This window comes from Schistocerca serialis, chromosome 4, assembly GCF_023864345.2.
Source record: "Schistocerca serialis cubense isolate TAMUIC-IGC-003099 chromosome 4, iqSchSeri2.2, whole genome shotgun sequence".
Taxonomy (NCBI): domain Eukaryota; kingdom Metazoa; phylum Arthropoda; class Insecta; order Orthoptera; family Acrididae; genus Schistocerca; species Schistocerca serialis.
In genome coordinates this window covers 531,363,402-531,382,081 of record NC_064641.1, presented here as the reverse complement: position 1 = coordinate 531,382,081, position 18,680 = coordinate 531,363,402, and the positions used below count along the sequence as shown (strand labels likewise).

The 18,680-nt window shown below is 40.6% G+C and overlaps 1 non-coding gene across 1 annotated transcript; it reads left to right on the top strand.

The window, feature by feature from the left end:
* The first annotated feature begins 5,320 nt into the window (after positions 1-5,320).
* Trnal-cag (transfer RNA leucine (anticodon CAG)) lies at positions 5,321-5,404 on the top strand. Its single transcript has one exon. It is a non-coding gene; the product is annotated as a tRNA-Leu (tRNA).
* Positions 5,405-18,680: the final 13,276 nt, after the last annotated feature.

Genomic DNA, 18,680 nt, shown 5'->3' with positions numbered 1-18,680 from the left:
TTTACGGATAGTCGATGAGTATTATCCCTTGCGAATCGCTAAAGAGAGTGCCCATACACTTTCTGGCCGAAGGACTGGTCTTCGTTTTTATGGTGCAGTTTCTCCCTAGGTAACGCATTGTTTGGATTTTTGTATCACTCAGATGATTCAAATGGCTCTGAACACTATGCGACTTAAATTCTGAGGTCATCAATCGCCTAGAACTTTGAACTAATGAAACCTAACTAACGTAAGGACATCACACACATCCATGCCAGAGGCAGGATTCGAACCTGCGACCGTAGCGGTCACGCGGCTCCAGACTGAAGAGCCAAGAGCTGAACAGCCACACCGGCTGGCTTTTGTTTGGTGTCAGGAGTATAGTAATGTATCCATGTTTCATCCACAGTGACGAAACGACGCTTAAAGTGCTGCGGATTTTTTCTGAAAAACTGCAGACCATCCTTGCAACACTACACGATTCAGTTTTTGGTCAAGCATGAGCAATCGCGGTACCCATCTTGCAGATATCCTTCTCATATCCAAATGTTAATGCCAAATATTATGTACTCATTCATTTGAGATGCCCACAGCACTAGCAATCTGATGCACCTTAACTCTTCTGTCATCCATCACCATATCATGGATTTTATCAATGATATCTGGAGTCGTTAGCTCCTCAGGTCGTCCAGAAAGTTCAGCACAATTTGAGCACATAAGGCCACTCCGAAAATTTTGAAACCACTTATAAACTGTTTTAATCGATGGTGAACCATCCGTTATGGGTAATATTGCAGTTTAGGTAGCACAATTTCTTAACTTCATCTACTTAATTATCACCAGTCTTGATGTTAAGTGTCTCGCTGTTTTTATTTCTGCTCCTTCTTTTTACTTTCGTCTGTTCTCCATATACTGTCACTCAGTTCTTGAAACACTTCTCAACTTTGACAATAGCAACGTCATCAACGATTCATGTCGTTAGTACTCTTTTATCTCGAATACTTATCACTACTCTTTCAATTTGCTTTAATTTCTGTTATAGGATATTCGATGTGTAGACTAAGCCATAGGGAACAGAGACTAAATCACTGTCTAATATCATTTTTAACCCGAGCCATTCGGTCTTGGGCTTTCGATCTTACTGTTCCCTTTTGGTTCTTACCCATATTGTATATTACCCGCATTTCCTATACCTTACTCCTGCTTTTCTCAGTATTTCAAATATCTTGCACTAGTTTAATTTATCGAGTGCCTTTTCCAGGTCGACAACTGTGAAAATATCTAGATATATCTTCGGTCTTGTTTCTATAATCATCTCAATGCCAGGACTGCCTCCGTGATGCTTTTACGACTCCGAAAGCCAAAATTATCGTCATTTCATAGATCCTCATTTATCTTTTCCATTCTTCAGCATATTAACCTTGTCAACGACTTGGATGGAATATCTGTTATAATTACAGAGCAATAGTTTTTACACATGACGGCTCTTGCTCTCTTCGGAATTATGTGGATAATGTCTCTCCGAATGCTTGGTTGTATATCACCAGCCTCATACATTCTATACACGAATGTGAATAGTCAGTTTTTTTGCCACTTCTTCCGACGATTTTAGAAATTTCGATGTAAGGTTATCTGTCCCTTCTGCCTTATTTAGTCGTAAGTTGTCCAAAGCTGTTTTTTATTTCAATATCCTGTTTTCTGATTTATCATGTGTAAGTAGGCTGTTTATGTTTTCTCTATGTAAGTAGGCTGATTATGTTTTCTTATTGGCAATGTTACGTAGCGCTCAATATGAAAATCACTGGCTTGCTGTGTGCAGTCTGTGGCTGCTTTGCATTGTTGTAATACTCGCCATTGTAGTGTTAGGCAGCTGGCTGTGAACAGCGCGTAGCGTTGCGCAGTTGGAGGTGAGCCGCCAGTAGTGGTGGATGTGGGGAGAGAGATGGCGGAGTTTTGTACCCAAAAAAATTTTGTAAAATTTTTTGTGGGGAGCATGGGGGCTATGTAAGTAGGCTGTTTATGTTTTCTCTATGTAAGTAGGCTGTTTATGTTTTCTTATTGGCAATGTTACGTAGCGCTCAATATGAAAATCACTGGCTGTGCTGTGTGCAGTCTGTGGCTGCTTTGCATTGTTGTAATACTCGCCATTGTAGTGTTAGGCAGCTGGCTGTGAACAGCGCGTAGCGTTGCGCAGTTGGAGGTGAGCCGCCAGCAGTGGTGGATGTGGGGAGAGAGATGGCGGAGTTTTGTAATTTGTCATGAACTGCTATATTTATATATGATGATATCAAGGTAAATACATTGTTTGTTCTCTATTAATATCTTTCATTTGCTAACTATCCCTATCAGTAGTTAGTGCCTTCCATAGTTTGAATCTTTTATTTAGCTGGCAGTAGTGGCGCTCGCTGTATTGCAGTAGCTTGAGCAGCGAAGATTTTTGTGAGGTAAGTGATTTGTGAAAGGTATAGTTTAATGTTAGTCAGGGCCATTCTTTTGTAGGGAATTTTGAAAGTCAGATTGCGTTGCGCTAAAAATATTGTGTGTCAGTTTAAGCACAGTCATATATAAAATTGTTCAAAAGGGAAGTTTCACATGTCGTCAGACAAGTTATCCCCTCATAGAGGATTTCAGTGTTGTCCTTCTACATGCATTTAACAATGGAATTTTCACTGCTGTGTTAACGTTACTGACCTTGCTTTTATTTCATCAAAGGAATTTGTTTTACTTTTCTTTATGCTTAGCCATTCCTTCCCACAGTCATTTCTTTTTCGATTTCTTCACATTTTCCAAGCAGCCATTTCGCTTGAGCTACAATGCGTTTCCTATTTGTTTTAAAACTAAGTGACATGTATCTCGCCATTCCTCAATTTCCCTCAACATATTTTTACTTCTTCCATCAATCAGCTGAAGCACTTCTTGTGTTATGTATAGTTTCTTCGCAGTCACGTTAGTTGTATGAATGTTTTTCTTACCAACTTCTATCATTACGATTTTTAGAGATGTCCATTCACCTTCAACTCAACTACCTACTGAGCCATTCATTACCTCAGTATCTATTGCTGTGAGAAATTAGAGCATACCTCTTCGTTCTTCAGTACTTCCACATTTCACATCTTTGTTTATTGATTATTGTGAATATTCTCTTAATCTTCAGCCTACTATTAATTATTTCTAAATTGTGAACTGAGTCTATATTTGCTCCTGGGTACACCTTAAAGTCCACTATGTGATTTCGGAATCTCGTCCTACTCACTATGTGATCAAACTGAAGTCTTCCCATATCCTGTGGCCATTTCCAAGTATACTTCCTCCTCATTTAATTCTTGAACAGAATTAGATGAATTTCGTTGTAGAACTCTATTAGTCTTTCCTCTCTCATTTTTCTGTTACTAAGCCCATATTGTCCCATAACCCTTTCTCCTGCTCTATCCCCTACTTTGCATTCAATTCTCCAATCACTATTAGATTTCCATCTGATTTTACAAATTGAATTACTTGTTCAGTGTCGTCATATATTTTTCCTTATGTCTTTCACGTCAGCTTGCAACATTGGCATGTATACCTGAACAATTGTTGTTGCTTTGTTGTCGACTCTGATGAGAGAAACCCTATCACCGAACTGTTCACAGTAACTCTCTGCTGAACTAGCTTCGTATTCATAATGAGTCCTACACCATTATACCCTTTCTGGTGGTGTTGGTGCTACCGTATACTCATCTGACCAAAATCCTTATCCTCATTGCACTTCACTTCACTTACCCTACACTGTATCTTGACAGAGCCTTAGTATTTTGATTTTCAGACTTGTTACCTCCTACCATGTTCAGTCTCCTATCATCCCACACACCGTCTCGCATAACCTTATCATTTCGTTAGTAGTTCAACCTTTTTCTAATGGCCATTCTGCCTTGGTAGTCCCCCATTGGAGATCCAAATGAGGCACTAGTCCGAAATCTTTTGCCGAAGAAGACATCATCATCACACTTTTTCAATTACAGTCCCCGTCTTATGGATACACCTTATGTGTCTTTATTGTTGTGGTTTTCATTACCTTCTCTATTCTCCTACTGTTCATCGTTACTGATGTTCCGGCTTTTAGGGGCAGTTTCCCTCCTCTGTGCCACGATTCTAAACTGAAGCTCTGATCGCTCTCCGCCCTTCTTGACAAGACGTTTGGCGGAATGAGGGTGACTTCTTATACCCGATGTCTTCGGTCGCCATTGCTGATGATCTTTATTCAATATTCAAGCAATGGCAGGGCTCTAACCCATCACAAAGAAAGTTTTGATGACTAGTCAGAAATGGTTCCCCTAGACCACGAGATTTGAAGATTGGTGTTGCAATTTGCGTGGACTAGTAAGGTAAGGAAAAAGGAGCTTCTCCGCAGAATCGGCTAGACAAGGGACATACGCAAAACACTAACAGGAAGAAAGGATAACTTAACAGAACATTTGTCAAGACATCAGGGAATGACCTCCATAGAACTAGAGGGAACTGTAGAGGGTAAAAATTATAAAGGGTGACAAGGATTAGAACACATCAAGCAAATAATTGAGGACATAGGTTGCAATTGCTACTCTGATATGAAAAGGTTGGCACAGGAAAGGAATAGGTGGTGGACCACATCAAATCAATCGCAAGACTGATGAATCAACAAAAGTTTTTTACCCAAAGTCTTTCGCTTCTAGAGCTCATCTTTTGTGTCCTCAATGTATAATGAACTAAAACTTTTCCTCATGAATAATAACAATAATCATAATAACAAAAATATTAGTAATAGCAATCAGAAATACATGTATATCACACTGCATGTTTTGGCCTCTAAACAACTGTACGTATACTCAGAGTTCCCAAAGGTCCCCTCCATTTACAGCCCATTATCTTTTTTCAGTTTTATTTTTGATTGCAGAACTTTGTTTGCAATCCTGTACATTTTTTAATCTGAAGTGAGAATAACAGAAATTTATTTGCGTCTGAGGTGATATCTTTTTCGAGATCGCTATAAAGAAGCAAACTTAATAACTTGCGTATGAAAACCGATTTCAAGTGAAAATGCCGCTTTTCAAGAGATTCGAATCTACACACTAGCTGTAAAAAGCAGTTTAGCCCAGACTCGAACCACGTCACGTCGCTGGACTGTCTCTTGCAGTATTTACGCCCAGAGTTGTGCAACGCCGGAGCACAGCGCAGCAGTCGCTGAGCGACAGACTGCTCGTTGTGACTGCCACACACGCTAACGCTGACTTCGGAACTCGCTCCGCTGTTGCAACTCATTTTCTCGCCTACTTGTCGAAAGCGGAATGTGGGAGAGAAACTGTCGCACATTACATCTTAAATGGTTGTCAGGGTGGCCGAGCGGTCCAAGGCGCTGCGTTCAGGTCGCAGTCCACTTCTGTGGGCGTGGGTTCGAATCCCACTCCTGACAAAAATTTTTACGAAGGTCGTTTGATTCTAATTTTTGCGCATGTCGATAAACCTGTAACCAGGAACGTATAGAAGGCATAGGTGTATTGCCAAATCTCATTACAAAGTATGTGGCAGATGGCGTTGATGGTTCCCTGCGATAACATAACGTGCGATTTAAAAATAGGAACGATTTTTCAATACTTTTCGTTATCTGAAATTATGGTGGAATTAAAATAACAAATGTGGGTCGAGTAAGCGAGACTCCACTGAGTTTCGGCAGTCACATCAGTAGTGCACAGTTAATGCTAGAGCCTGCAAGGCCACGTTAGATGTTGGGATACTAAGAGACGCTGTGTTGCTGTATTTTCTGTGCTCATCATCAACACTGCCAGCATGGAAGTCTCATGAATGTAAATAAACATCAATAAAGGTTTTTTTTGTATCCGCTATAACTACATCCACCTTCGGTGTAGAATCACCACCCACTTCATCCACACACCTTTACAGAACCAACGTGCTTAGAAGACGTATTTCATATGTCATGTAAGGCACTTAGAAATGTGCGAGGGGCGTTTGGATATTCCATGCAAAACTAAAAACTACTTATGTGTTTCGGGTAAACTTTTCTTATTTTACGACATAGTCTTCTTTTAGGCTTATACACTTCGTCCAACGCTTTTCTGATTTGTTGGTCCCTTCCGAATAATAGGAATTGTTCAGGTCTGCAAAATAGCTATTAGTTGCTCCAATTACCTCCTTGTTTGAATAAAATCATTGTCCTGTCAGACATTTCTTCAAATTGGGAAACAAGTACTAGTTCGAGGGAGTCAAGTCTAGAGAATAGGGGTCATGTGAAACCAGATGGAATCCTATCTCTATTAATTCTGTGACCACAATTGCTGAGGTCTGTGCTGAGGCATTGTTGTGATGGAAGAGGACTTTTTGTGAACAAATCACCGGTGTTTTTCTTGCAGCTCGGTTTTCAAACGGTTGTAACGATGAATAATATGCATGTGTAATGGTTTTACCATTTTCCAGATAGTCGATGAGTATTATCCCTTGCGAATCGCTAAAGACAGTCCCCATACACTTTCTGGCCGAAGGATTGGTCTTCGTCTTTTATGGTGCAGGTTCTCCCTTGGTAACCCATTGTTTAGATTGTTGTTTGGACTTAGGAGTATAGTAATGTATCCACGTTTCATCCACAGTGAGGGAACGATGCTATAAGTCCTGTGGATTCTTTCTGAACAGCTGCAAACCATCCTTGCAGCAGTACACCACTGTTTTTGGTCAAGCATGAACAATCGCGATACCCATCTTGCGGATAGCTTTCTCATATCCAAATGCTTATGCAAAATATTATGTACCCATTCATTCGAATTGCCCACAGCACTAGCAATCTGACGCGCTTTAACTCTTCTCTCATCTATCAACATATCATGGATTTTATCAACGATTTCTTTAGTCGTAACCTACACAGGGTGTCCAGAACGTTCACCATCACTTGTGCATATTTGGCCATTCCGAAAATTTTGAAACCACTTATAAACTATTCTAAACGAAGGTGCAGAGTCACCATAATGTTTATCAAGCTTCTCTTTATTTTGAAGAGGCGTTTTGCCTTTCATAAAGTAACGTTTAATCACCACACGAAATTCTTCTTCGTCCATTTTTTGACTTCCTTGATTCACACGAATGCCAAACACAAAGAAATGGACCAATATGGCTGAAACTTGGTGTGCATTCTCTCCAAAGATGCTACTAACTAAACATGACCTCGATACGCGGCAGTGGTGCCATCTCTCGGACTTTTCAAACGCCCTTTGTAGTCTTTATACTGTAGTATAAGGGCTACTCAAACGAGTGCGAGATGGATGGAATAGAAGTTAGTAAACTACTAATTATTTCCAAAGTAATTGTCACAACTGTTAATGCATTTATCGCAGTGTGAGACAAGAATGGCCAGTGCCTTAATGAAAATTTGTTTGCAGTTACCTACGGGACCATGCTTATACCAAGGTGTACACCTCCTCAACTAAAGCAAATCCATGGCATGAATGTCTTTATGCAGGTCTCCAAAAATATGGGAACAGCATCGGGAGATATCGGGACTATATGGAGGATGCGTTTCCCAGAGAAACTTCTACAGCACAGAGGAAATATTACTGAGAATATGTGGACCCATCGACGAATATTTAATTGTGATGAGGGAATACAAGTAAGATAGTTAGCAACGGGAAAGAAGGAGGTTTTGAATTGTTAGACATTTGCAAGGCGGATTTGAATTCTGTAGAATTTAAGAACATGGGATCAGGATAAAGATAAGAGACTTTCAGGAGGAGCATTAGGTAGCTATTTACTGAAATAGGGGAAAAAATATTGAGGAAGACTAATGGGTAGTTTTTGAAGATGAGATACTGAAGTCAGCAGAGGATCAAACGGATAAAAGATCATAGGAAGAGAAGGAGGAGGAGATTAGTGTTTAACGTACCGTCGACAACGATGTCATTAGAGACTGACTACAAGTTCGTTTTAGGGAAGGATGGAGTAGGAAAACGGTAGTTCCCTTTGGGAGGAACCATCCCAGTATTTCCCCTAAGCGATTCAGTGAAATCACAGAAAACCAGAATCACAATGACCGGACGCTGGTTTCAACTTTCGCCCTCCTGAATCCAAGTCCAGTGAGGTAACTACTGTGCTACCCCGCGCGGTAAAGGACAGAATCTACCATAATTCTTTCGATAGCTCAGAAGTCAATGAATGTAACTGACGAAGGAAGAAAATATAAAAATACAGCAAATGTAGCAGGCGAAAGGAAATATAGTCATTAAGAAAGGGGGTAACAGGAAATGGTTAAGTAGGAGAGGCTACAGGACAAACTCAAGACTCTAGAACAATGCATAACTATGTGAAAGACGCCACCTATCGAAAAGTTAGAAAGATCTTTAGAGAGAAGCGCAGAGAGCTGCATCCAGCCAGACTTCGAGCTGAAACTTTCGTGCCGACAATTTAGCCAACTTACCCAAGGGTAACAGAACAATAACAGGGTAAGGCTATAGATTTCCTGCCGTCTCCTAGACACATGCAATACCATCAAATCTTAAAAATCGGGTACACACTTAACAAAGCCCTTTAACACGAAGAGAGTGTAGAGAAGGTGCTAGTAAATCGCAAATTAAAATCTGTCATCTGTTTTATTGTGACGTAACTAATTCGCCTTTAAGTTATTGAAACTAAAAGAAACAAGCAATAGTGACGAATGCTTGTCCTATGTACGGAGAGGTGTTTTTGAGCCAGTTATTGGACAGTAGCGCTACTGCATTTACATCTGTAGTCGGCAAACTACGCTGAAGCGCCTGGCCGGAAGAACGACCCACTGTATTAGTTATTAGGGTTTTCCTCGGCTCATTCACGTAAGGAGCACAGTACGATTAATTGTTTGAATGCCTCCGTTGCGTGCTGTAGTTAATCAAGCCTTGTCCTCACTATCGGCATGGAAGCGATACATAGGGGGTTTATTTATTTATTCTTCATAATTATAGCCTCATACCTGAAAAGCTAAAATAGGCCATACAAATCACAGTTCCTTGGATAGTAATAAAGTGTGTATTACTTATTTCTCAGTATATATACATACTACTTCTATTACTACAAAACTTCATACATTAAATCTTTAACTAGTTACCCAGCTACTAATACTACAACACTACACAGTTTGTTCTCTGTTTGTTAATTTATTTTGGTGCATTTGACTTGTAGATGATTGTCTCCACTACTGGATCTTCCCTCATTCTACCCCGGTCAGCAGCCATAGTCCTCTGGATTCCTTGGGCATCGGATAGCACGTCAGCAGGATTTCAACATTGCAAGTAATTCTACCCATCACTGTTCCTCCTTATACTCCACACTTCCATGATCACTTGCACCAACGCAATGTAGATTCTTGGGACAGTGTTTCACTCTATGGCAGCCGACCTCAGTTGTCTTCTCTCCAACTGCAGAAAATGTCTAGCCTCTATGAAGACTTATAGTTGGTTGAATGCATCGTCAAGTCTTCCTTGGGCTTCCTCGATACTGCGGCTGCAGTATCATCCGAGATGCGGCAGGTAGACTCACTCTTTAGTGCTACTTTGGGAGCCAATATCCTTAATACCTGATGCCCATTACCCACTGTATCTTCATAGAGCGTCCAGTCCCACAATGAACGTTCTGGTGTGCCAACACTACCACAGTCACCAGCCGTTGTGGCCGAGAGGTTCTAGGTGCTTCAGTCTGGAACCGCGATACCGCTACAATCGCAGGTTCGAATCTTGCCTTGGGTATGGAGGTGAGTGATGTCCTTAGGTTATTTATGTTTAAGTAGTTCTAAGTTCTAGGGGACTGATGACCTCAGATGTTAAGTGCCATAGTGCTCAGAGCCATTTGAACTACCACAGCATTCATCTGTCTTCTGATTTTGTACAGATACGTGGTATAATTGCCATGGACAGTCAGATAATGCATCAATCAATGCTATGGGCTAAGAAATCTCATGTTTAATCTCTCCCTGATATTAGGCAAGAATGAGGCGTCCCATATATTTTGTCACAGTTGAAATAGGCTATCTTGTATTGGTTTTTTCGCAAATGGCCTCAGTTCCAAGTACCCTTCGTACTTCCATTTGATAACCTTTCTTTAACCAGTAAAATACACCACTTTTTCTAATTTCCAAGCCTAGAGATCATGTTTCTAGAGTTATTAACACAGCATGATTCGGGGTAGTGCAGTAGGCCCGCATCTCGTGGTCGTGCGGTAGCGTTCTCGCTTCCCACGCCCGGGTTCCCGGGTTCGATTCCCGGCGGGGTCAGGGATTTTCTCTGCCTCGTGATGGCTGGGTGTTGTGTGATGTCCTTAGGTTAGTTAGGTTTAAGTAGTTCTAAGTTCTAGGGGACTGATGACCATAGATGTTAAGTCCCATAGTGCTCAGAGCCAGTGCAGTAGGCGCCCATTAATCTTAGTAGCATGCCTCGAACTCTTCTCACTACTGAGGCCGGCTTCGCTAGCTGCAATCTATGGGTCCAAAGGCTCGCACCACATCCTACTACAGATGCTAGTATAAACTCCTGGTATCATCTTTCTTCACGGAAAGCCGAAATTGCCTACCTGCAATTTTATTCATCAGGTTTGTACCTTTCCTCTACCTTTTCTGTCCCCCTCCTCTACATGATAGGCGCAGCTAAGAAACTCGTCCAGAAATACCCCTAGATATCTCGATACTGTGCTTCTCCTAAAATTATTTCATTTAATTTAATTTTAGGGTTTCTTATTAGGTTACCTTTCAGCAAAAGGGGCGTTGTAAGATGCTAATGACAATTTAACACTTAGACACCATCCCTCAAGTTCGTGGAGGGCCGTATTACATTTGTCTTCTGTAGTCACCACTTACAACGAACAGCACGTCGTCTGCAAATACCACCAGTCCACTTACATTATCGCTGTCATGTAACTTGGTATGGGCTGCAGCGCTACATCTCAAAACTCTGGACCACATACGGATCGCTACAGACACGCTTTTGTTATTGGCTTCGTTGTTTCTTTCCTGGGCACCTTAAAGAAGCATGTTGGCCGTGGCAATAATCTCTCACGCAATTATGCAGCGCTTTCGGACACTCCAGATTCCTAAGGCGAACAAAGAAAGATGGCCACCAAATAGGGGGTTATAGTATATTCCTAGAGTCATCATTTATATAAGGTTCTTGGAGCTTCTATTCTCGGTATAGTTTACCTCTATGTTCAAGAGTTCGCCAGTTCAGTTCTTTCAACATATCTGTACACCCTCACATGAGACACACGGATATAACAGTATATTATCACAAAGGTATACAGAAGTATCTGCACAAAGAGAGATCGTGGAGAAGACACAGCAATGAAAGCCATCGTCCGAAGGATTTACAGTGTAAATATAGATATATTCAGTAACTCTAAATAAATAACGACAAGACTGTTAGCATTAGCTGACGCTGCTGTGGTCTTAGCCAGAAGATTGGTTTAATACCTCTCTCCTCACTAGTCTATCTTTTGCTAACCGCATCACCCCTTTTTGAAAGAGTAAACCGCCATTTGACTGGGTATTACTATATTTACCTTTTTTACTATCCAGACTTCAGCTTCTTTGCCATTATATACATCTACCTACATCTACATAGGTACAACGCAAGCCACCATAAGATGTGTGGTGGAGGAAATTCTGTACCACTACTTGTCGTTTTCCCTCCTATCCCACTCGCAAATAGAGCGAAGGAAAAACGACTGTCTGTACGCCTCTGTGTGAGTCCTAATTTCTCGTTTCTTATCTTCGTGGTCCTTATGCTCGATGTATGTTGGCGGGAGCAGAATCATTCGTCAGTCAGCTTCAAAGCCCGGTTCTCTAAATTTTCTCAGTGGTGTTTCCAGAAAAGAACGCCGCCTTCCATCCAGGGATTCGCATTTGAGTTTCCGAAGCACCTCCGTAACATTTAAGTTTTGTTCGAAACTACCGGTAACAAATCTAGCGGCCCTCCTCCGAATTTCTTCAATGGCTTCATTCAATCCGACCTCCTACGGAACCCAAACACTCGAGCGGTATTCAATAATAGATCGCACCAGCGTCCTATATGCAGTCTCCTTTACAGGTGAACCACTCCTTAAAATTTTGTCTAAGCATTCTTGTATCTTCCTACAGTCACTCAACTTTGACATCTTCCCGTACACCACGGCATCAACAGCAAATAACCACAGATTGCTGCCCACCCAGACCGCCAAATCATTTATGAATATAGAGAACAACAGCCGTAATATCACACTTCTTTAAGGCGCTCCTGATGATACCGTCGTCTCCCATGAACACTCACTGTCGAGGACAACTTACTGTGTTCTATTACTTAAGAAGTCTTCGAGCCACTCACGTATCAGTGAATTTATTCGATATGCTCGTACCTTCGTCAAGAGCCTGCGATGGGGCACCGTATAAAATGCTTTCCGGAAACCTAGAAATAGGTAATCTGCCTCTTAGCCTTCATCTATAGTTCTCAGTACATCATGAGAGAAAAGGGCAAGCTGAGTTCCACACGAGCAACGCTTTCTAAAGCCATACTCATTCGTGGACATACGCTGCTTAGCCTCAAGAAAGTATATTATATTCTAACTGAGAATGTGCCCAAGGTCTGTAATTTTGCGGCTCCGTTCTTTTATCTTTCTTCAACACTGGAGTTACCTGCGCTTTTTTCCAATCGTTTGGGACTTCGTGCTGGGAGAGATAGATAAGGGACCAATGCCGTAGAATACTCTTTTTTAAAAAATAACTGGGATTCCATTCGGACCTTGTGATTTATTTGTTTTCCAATCTTTAAAATGCTTCTCTAGAATACTAAAAGTTGTTAGAACAGCTCTTACCTTATTACATGATAACGGCGTAAAAGCCGAAATCTGGATAGTACAAAAGATAAATATAATAATAAACAGTTGAATGGTGCTTTACTCTTCTTAAAAGCATTGCATGACTATAGCTCAAAACCATCGGAAAGAGTTTCTCTTTACCTCTGTAACGTACAATCATTAAACATGATTACTGTCATCTAGCTTTGCGTTAAAGACACATGACATGTATCCGCAGGACATGTGGCCTGTAATTAAAAAAGTATCATGATGATGTGCACATTGGGAAAAGACTTTGGACTATTCCCCTATTTCAATCTCTGGGAGGCACTGCCAAGAAGGTGACCATGAGAAAAAGATTGAATAACGAACGAAACGATAACGTTATACGAGTCGGGGCGTAGAATGTCAGAATTTTGAACGTGGTAGGAAAGTTAGAAAAGATGCATGGGAAAATGTTAAGGTTGAATCTATATATAATGGGATTCAGTGAAGTGAAATGGAAAGAAGACAAGACCTTCTCGTTAGACGAGTATATGGTAATATCAACGGTAGCAGAGAATTGTGCAACGAGAGTAAGATTCGTTACGGATAGGAATGTAGCGCAGTCACTGAGTTACTAAGTGGTTCAAATGGCTCTGAGCACTATGGGACTTAACATCTATGGTCATCAGTCCCCTAGAACTTAGAACTACTTAAACCTAACTAACCTAAGGACATCACACAACACCCAGTCATCACGAGGCAGAGACACTGAGTTACTGCGAACATTTCAGTGACATGGTTGTTCTCATCAGAATCGACAGCAACCTAACATCGACAACAATAGCTTAGGTGTATATGGCGACGTCGCAAGCCGAAACTGAAGAAATGGAGAAATTATGAGGATACTGAACGGGCCATTCAGCTGGTAATGGAAGATGAAAATCTAACAGTCATAGAAGATTCGAATGCGCTTGTAGGGGACGAAGTAGCATAATGGGTTACGGAGGTATGTGGGCTTGGTAGTAGGAATGAGAGAGGAGAAAGAAAAATATAATTCTGCAATAAATTTCAGTCAGTAATAGTGAACATTGTGTTCAAGACACCAAAAAATGTTCAAATGTGTGCGAAATCTTATGGGACTTGACTTTTAAGGTCATCAGAACCTAAGCTTACACACTACTTAACCTAAATTATCCTAAGGACAAACACACACACCCATGCCCGAGGGAGGACTTGAACCTCCGCCGGGACCAGTCGCACAGTCCGTGACTGCAGCACCTGAGACCGCTCGGCTAATCCCGCGCAGCTTCAAGATACACAAGAGGAGGAAGTATACCCAGAGAAGGACGGGAAATAGGGGAAAATTTCAGTTAGGTTACATCATGGTCTGAAGATTAAGAGACTATTCAGGTATAACCAATGAACAAAGATGTGAAATACGTAAATACTAACGAATGAAGAGATACGTTTGACTATCTCTGACGCTATAGATACTGACGTAATGAGTAGCTCAGTGGGCAGTTCAGTAGAAGATGAATGGACATATCTAAAAAATGCAATCACAGAAACTGGAAAGAAAAATGCAGGTACAAAGAAGCTACCTGTTAAGAAGCTATGGTTAACAGAAGAAATACTTTAGCTTGTCGATGAAAGAAGGAAGTACTACAATATTTAGGGAAAATCAGAGATACCGAGATAAAAATCACTTAGAAACGAAATAAATAGCTAGTGCAAGGAAACTAAGGTGAAATGGCTGCGCGTGAAATGTGGTAAAATCGAAAAAGGTGTGATTGCTGAAAGGACATACTTAGCATTCAGGAAAGTAATAACAACGATCATTGACATTAAAAGCAAAGATGCTAACTTTGAGATTGCAATGGGAATTCCACTGTTTAGTGCAAAGGAGAGAGCAGATATGTGGACGAAGTGCATTGTAGGCCTATGAGCTGCAAGGCTTGTTTCATGACGTCATAAAAGAAGAAACAGGAGTCGACCTAGAAGAGACAAGGGATCCAGTATTAGAATCAGAATTTAAAAGAGCTTTGGAAGGCTTAAAAATAGATAAGGACCCAGGGATAGATACTGTTCCACACGAATTTCTAAAATCATTGGGGGAAGCGAAAACGAAATGACTATTCACGTTGGTGTGCATAATATATGACGGTTGCGAGATGCTAGCCGATTTTCGGAAAAAACATCAACCGCACAATTCTAAAGATTGCAAGAGTTGCGAGGTGTGAGAATTAATGCACTATCAGCATAATAGCTAACGAATGCACGTTGGTGACAAATTGTACAAATGAACGGAAAAGAAAATTGAAGATGTTTTAGCTGACGATCAGTTTGGGTTTAGGAAAGGTAAAAGCACCAGAGAGACAATCCTAATGTTTCGGCTGAAAACGAAATCAAGACTAAATAAGTGTCAGGTCACGTTCGTAGGATTTCTCGAGATGGAAAAATGTTGGCCAATGTCAAATGGTTCAAGATGTTCGAGCTTCTGAGAAAAGTAGGGATAAATTATAGGGGAAATGAGTAATACTCCATTTGTGCAAGAACCAAGATGAAACAATAAGAGTGGAAGACCAAGAACCAAGTGCTCGGATTAAAAAGGGTGTAAGAGAGGGGTGGTATCTTTCGCACCTATTGTTCAACCTATCCATGAAAGAAGCAATGTCGGAAATATAAGAAAGGTTCAGGAGTGGAATTAAAATTCAAGGTGAATGGTTATCAATGATAAGATTTGCTGATCACATTGCTGTGGTCACTAGAAGTGAAGAAGAATTACAGGATCTGCTGAACGGAATCAACAGTCTAATGAGAATAGAATATAGATTGAGAGTATACCGAAGAAAGAGGGAAAGTAATGAGATGTAGCCATCACTGATGGCCACTAAGTAGATGGAGTTAATTGTTCCTGGTACCTAGGCAGCAAAATAAGCAATGATGGCCGGATAGAGGAAGACAACACTGGTTAAATGGGCATTTCTGACCAAGAGAAGTCTCTTAGTATCTAACGTAGGACTTAATTTGAGGAAGAAATTTCTGAGAACGTACGTTTGGGTCACAGCATCGTGTGGTAGTGAAACATGGACTGTGTGAAAATCCTAAAAGAAGAGAATTGAAGGATGTGAGGTGTGGTGCTACGGAACAATGTTGAAAATTTGGTGGACTGATACGGTAAGGAATGAAAATGTGCTCCGCAGAATCGTCGGGGAAAGGAACACATGGGGAACTCAGACAACAATAAGGGAAGGACGGTGGGACGTCTGTTAAGATATGAGGACATAACTTCTGTGGTAAATAGATGCCGCAAAGACGTAGGCTGCTAGTGCTACTCTGAGATGAAGAGATTAGCAGAGGATAATAATTCATGGCGGGCCGCCTGAAACCATTCAGATGAATGAAGGCTAAAAAATAAATAAAATAAAATAGAAAAGTAAGCTTTTGTCTCGTTCTGCTACTTTAATCCCTTCAATCCTTCCACACCACCAACCTCCCTCCATTGCCAAATAATTGCCTGATGCACCAGGATGTGTCCAATCAGCTAATATCTTTTTTCAGTCGAACTGTACCACAAATATCGTTACTCTCATTACGTAAGCAATTTACTTATCTAATTTAATGTAGCACCGTGTTCCGAAAATTTCTATTTTATTCTTGCCATAATTTTGGCCCACATTTCACCTCCGTGAAACGCTATAATGTAGACAAATACATTCACAAAAGACTTCCAAACACTTAAATTTTTTTGAGTTTTCATTCTTCCCACATGTTTGATACGCCTGTCACGAATTCCTCGTTTGTGCCGACATCTTCATCTCAGACTAGCACTTACACCCAAGGTCCTCATTTGTTTGTCGAGTGTGTTCCAAACTCTCTGTTGTATATCTCCTCTCGTACCATGAAAGTTACACTCTAAAGTCTTAACACACTGCCTGTTGTCCTGTGTCGCCTTCCTTTCAGTATTGTCAACACATTCCTTCCTTCACAGATACTACAGAGAATTTCCTCTTTCCATATATCATCAGTCCTATCAATTTTCAACATTCTTCTCTCGGCCTCATGACAAACGCTTTCATTCTTTTCTTTTGCGATTAATCCACACTCCATAATTCATTACTATACAGTGCTGTGCTCCAAACGTACATTCTCAGAATTTCTCCCTAAAATTAAACCCTACGTTTCATTTTACCAGTTTTCTTTTTGCTAGAAATACCGTCTTCGCCTGTGGTAGACTGCTTTTTATATCTTTCTGCTTTGTCTGTCATATATTATTTGAATGTAAATAAGTTATACACAACTGCAACCAGTCACTTTTTTGAATAATAATGCTTTATTCCATGAACCGGTTTTCGAACCTTTTCAGGTTCATCTTCAGATGGTTTCGGGAGGATCCGGGAAGTAACATCATTACTGGTAGTAGCATAATGCTGGGTGCTGGTTTGCGACAGTATACAGTCACGGCTCTAAAATATCCGTAATGGGTAAGCATAATATATTATTTGGCTTCCAAAGTGGCAGAATTCCATCAATCGTGAACCTTAATTTTGATGTTACGTTCGTCGCTAATATCCTTTCTGCTACTCTTCATTACTTTATTTCTGCGGTTTACTCTCCAATCATAGCATGCCGTCGCTACAGCGTTCGCTATAGTCAGTAGGTCCTGCAGTTCCTCCTTGCTTTTGCTGAGGACAGCCACGCCATCAACGAACCGTATCATCGGAATGCTTTCACTCTGAAATTTAGGCCCAATTTTTCTTCGTTTCTTTATGACATTACTTGCGCGGTGTATAGATTGAAGAATAGGAATGAAATGTTACATGCATGTGTTGCATCGTTTTTAAACCGAGATCTTGTTTGTTGATCTTTCAATATATTTCCTTCCTGGTTCATGTTCATATTGTTTATTACACGTATGTCGAGTGTCAAACATATTGAACCATTATAAGAAGCAGCACACCTTCGCCAGATCAACATAGCCTATAAGTCGTACTTTCTCAAGTGCAACGTCATGACTTCTTCTGCCGCCTTTATCTTTCGTAAGGCTAAAGTGATCGTCACCTAACATATCCTCATTTTTATTTTTCGTTGTTTTGCATATTATTATCGTCACCATTTTGGATGCGTAGAATACTAAGATGATTAGCCGGCAGTTCGTACGCTGCACTGCCCAGGTTATCTCCAGGATCGAGTAAATGATATTAGTCCCGCACTTTAGAAAAATATTGTAATTTAAACTATTCCCGGCCGTTTAAATCAGATAAATACTAATTAATTTTGGAACCAACGGGTAGTTACAAACTCGTGGAATAGCAGAGGTGCTCGGAAAAAAATGTTAAATACTATTAAAAAAAACTTGTTTGTTTTAGCAAATATCCGAAAGCCAGTTATTTCTATCACAATTACTGACATCTCTTGGACTATGGGCAAGGCTTTTTCTTACTCGCAAGACCATGAAAGTTTTAAATTATTTTTACATAATATCATGCAATAAAACAAACAAAACAATTAAACAGGTTAAAAAAATCTACTTGACAGCTTTCAAAGCTTTCTTCAATTTCAAAAATTTCTTTGGGTAACCACTAAAATACATTTTTTTTAAATCTTCAGAACTGCCAAGAAATTAAAACACTTTAAAGGCACACAACGGAGTGGCAAGTACACCAGTTCCTTTTACAATAAGGTAATGTCAAGCACCCCGTTTCCGGAAGAACTATTTACATGGCAGATTAACATCAGAGTGGTCAGTCGGCTGGTACAACTCGTACATGCTGCTTCAATGCTTGTTACTTTGTCGATACTTCAACACAGATTCCGTTCATAGTAATAACTGCCCCTGAAGCGCGAGAACACTCAATCTCTTACAAGGGAACCTCCCCATCGCACCACCCTCAGATTTCGTCATAAGTTGGCACAGT